General features: G+C 41.4%; 1 protein-coding gene and 1 pseudogene across 1 annotated transcript in view; one reads left to right on the top strand and one right to left on the bottom strand.

Moving 5' to 3' along the window:
* PDE4D (phosphodiesterase 4D, cAMP-specific) overlaps positions 1-3,338 on the top strand; it is a 2,172,274-nt gene that overhangs the window by 138,242 nt on the left and 2,030,694 nt on the right. The gene's annotated exons all lie outside the window — the stretch shown is intronic.
* Positions 2,439-3,338, bottom strand: part of LOC102831076 — a 201,746-nt pseudogene continuing 200,846 nt past the window's right edge.

Genomic DNA, 3,338 nt, shown 5'->3' with positions numbered 1-3,338 from the left:
GTGTATTCCTTCCATCTTCTTTTGATGCTTTCTGCCACATTCAATATTTTGCCCATAAAATCCTTCAATATTGCAAGTTGAAGTTTGCAATTTTTCATCAGTTCCTTGATCTTGATAAATGCTAAGTGTGTTCTTCCCTTTGGTTTTCTGATTCCAGTTCTTTGCACATTTCATCATAATATTTTACTTAGACTTCTCAAGTTGTCTTTTGCTATTTTCTGTTCAGCTTTAGTACATCCTTATTTCTTCCATTTACTTTCACATCTCTTTGCCAGAGTTCAAGTTTCACAGTCTCTTCTGTCATCCAGTTGGGTCTTTTCCTTATTTTTTGTTTTTAATGACCTTTTGTAGTGTGTGGTTATGGTGCTGGAAATTATGTCATCAGTTATCTTAGTTCTGCTATAACAGAAATACCACAAGTGGATGCTTTTTAGAACCAGAACTAGAAGTCCAAATTCAGAGCACCAACTCTGGAGTTAGGTCCTGATCTCCTTTCAGCATCTTTACAGCATTCTTTGGAGTTCTCCATGTATCTTGGTATCAGTTTTCCTCTGGATCTAGGAGCGTCACAGTGCAACAATCCCAGGCCCAAAGCATGCACTCCACTCCTAGCTCTTCTGTCTTGATAGTAGTAGGTCCTTCCTTCTCTGCTAAAGTCTCTCTCCTTTTGTCTCTTGTAAGATAAAAGGCATGTATGCCACACCTGTGGGAATATCCCATAAATTGGATCAGGTTGGTGATGGGATTCAGGGTGGTTCTGCAACCACAAAAATTTAAAGCCTAGGAAACCCTATATAGGGCAACTATGAGTCTGAACCTACTAGAAGGTCTACTTAGCAATAACAACATCCCATCCTTAATTCTCTTAATGTTTTATCACATTAAGTCACAGCATGGGGAGAGCCACATCTCAACTGCCAAAACACTGAGAATCCTGGCCCAGTCAAGTTGACACAAATCCTTAACTATCCCAACAGTGTTACAAATACCAGTAAGGTTATCTATGGTAGACAGAGTCCAATGGAACTTCCAGACTAAGACAGACTATGTATAAAGACCTGGTAACATATTTCAGAAAGTTAGTCAATGAAAATACTGTGTATCACAGTAGAATACTATCTAAACTAGTACTTGAAAATGAGCCCTTCACATTCATAAGCACCATACAGTAGTCCCTCAAACATATCAATGGTCATGAAGATAGCACAGGATTGGGAAAGTTTTATTGCAACTAACAACAACAAAGAATTATACATTTCATAGTTTGATGTAGAACATATTTTTATATTTTTATTACTTAATACTCATTCAACATTTTTCCTTATTTTCTTATTAGAGATTATGTTTTTTGGGGAGAATATATATTTTCTTGTAGAGCTTTCTAGAACACTTGTCATGGTTACCACTCTTATTAGTAGCTGTTCATGTATGATCCAGTGAATGGTGGCTGGAAAACTAAACAGTTTAGATTATGTCCTCCAGGAGATGAAAACTGAGGACAATGGAGTCATGAATTTCTCAGAAAATGTTACTGACTGCTTGGGCTATGCACAACACCATGTCTGTATCAGATGTTTGCTATGTACTTAAGATAATATGTAATAAGTAAAAATATTCCATGGTAGATATGATCTACCATCTTTCAAAATCTGTTCCAGTCTCCTCCTAGTGTACCCTTTGATCTTGCAATTGCTGGAAAAGAAAAACAACAATAAAAAGATCTCTCTTAGACTTCCTTGGGGATAAAGAAATGAATGTTATTAAGGTCTTAGCTTTATGGGGCATTGTTCCCAACAAGACTTCTCTGAAACATCTCTTAGTCAACATGAGTCTAGCTGTACTGATTTAGGTGCCTGAGAAGGTAGAAATAAAGCAGAGATTAGCTTCTGCTATTTCTTCTACCATGGAGATGTTGCAATGTTTTGCTCTCAGTGTTAGCACAAGTGCTAGAGCCCAGTCACTAGCTGTGAGCATTCAGAGGCAGAATATGGCATTGTTATGCTGGGGAAGAAGATACTTTATGATCTAAAAAAAAGGCAGCAGTAGCAGCAAGCTCTGCCATTCGTGGTTGGGTGGACCCTGGATCATACTTTCATAATCAAGCTTCCTTCCTGCTGGTGTTTTCATCTTAACCATGGTGAGGCCTAGTGGTTATGGAATTGGCAGCTTCCCAAGGTGGAGGCAGCTTCTGATCACAGAAGAGGCAGCAGTTATTTTGGTGGATCTGTTCTTTGGCGTAACATAGGGATAAAATTTTTTTGCTGTAAAAGGAAGCCTTATTGTTTTCATTTGGTCTACTATGGCTTGGGGCAGAGGGGCTTCCGGGAGTTGACTGTGCTGCTCTTGTGTCTGGAGACCAAGGTTCAGGCAGAAGATCTGCAGAGAGCAGGGGAAAGCTGAAAGGCCCTTCACAGGGTGCGGGACTCCACAGGCTCTTCCTAGTCATGCTTGAGAGTGAGCCTCTCAAAGTGATACTTGCCCAGCACTGCCTAGGGACTGGCCATCCTATGGAGGTTGGTCAAGTGGTCATCCATCTTCTTGATAATTCTCACCTCCTCGTGGAGGAAATGATTCTCCAGAAAATCACAGAGGTGTTTGGGGGGGGTCTGTGTGGGTAGCACCACGGTGAGCAGATCCAGCAGAAACTGGCATGGATTCGTCTCCAGGGCCAGGGTGGCTTCCATGGCATCCAGGGTTCTTCCCCACTCATCTTAGGATGGCTTCTGCATGTCATGGAAAAGTGTGCTACCATCACGCTGGTTTTGCAGTTTCAAGAGATGCTCAGCAACCTCGCGCTTCTCCTTTGCCAACTCATGGAAGAAGTGCCCCACACCTTCCAAAGCCACATCATTGCGAATGAAAAAGAAGCCCAGAGAGAGTTAGGTGTAAGAGGCCTGCAGATGCAGATTAACCAGGTGGTTGATGCCAGCCTCTGCTTCAGCAGAATAATTAATTCTGACAAATCTGAGATCTCTTGGTTGGTCGAAGATTTGGAGTTAACCACATACACACACACAACCAGTGTTTAGCTGGTCCCCATAACAGGGAATGCTCAAGAAGATGGTTCCAGAGAAGAGATTGCACCTAAAGTAGCCGTTGGAGGTGGTCCGAGGCTGGAGATGGAGGAGTCCCTGGATCTATTCCATCCAAACACTGTTGAAGTAAGACACAGATCCACGGGACCACAGCGTGAACTTTCGATCCTCTTTTTTTTTAAATGTTTTATTGTGAATTATGTGATAGTTTACATGGGAGAACATTAGCTTTACATTCATCCTATCGTATGTTGTTTCATTGCCATGGTTACAATCCCATCCATGCATCATCAACCAACCAAA

Source organism: Chrysochloris asiatica, unplaced genomic scaffold (genome assembly GCF_000296735.1).
Source record: "Chrysochloris asiatica unplaced genomic scaffold, ChrAsi1.0 scaffold00360, whole genome shotgun sequence".
Lineage (NCBI taxonomy): Eukaryota > Metazoa > Chordata > Mammalia > Afrosoricida > Chrysochloridae > Chrysochloris > Chrysochloris asiatica.
Note: the sequence above shows the minus strand (reverse complement) of the source record. Positions and strands in the feature narration are given on the sequence as shown.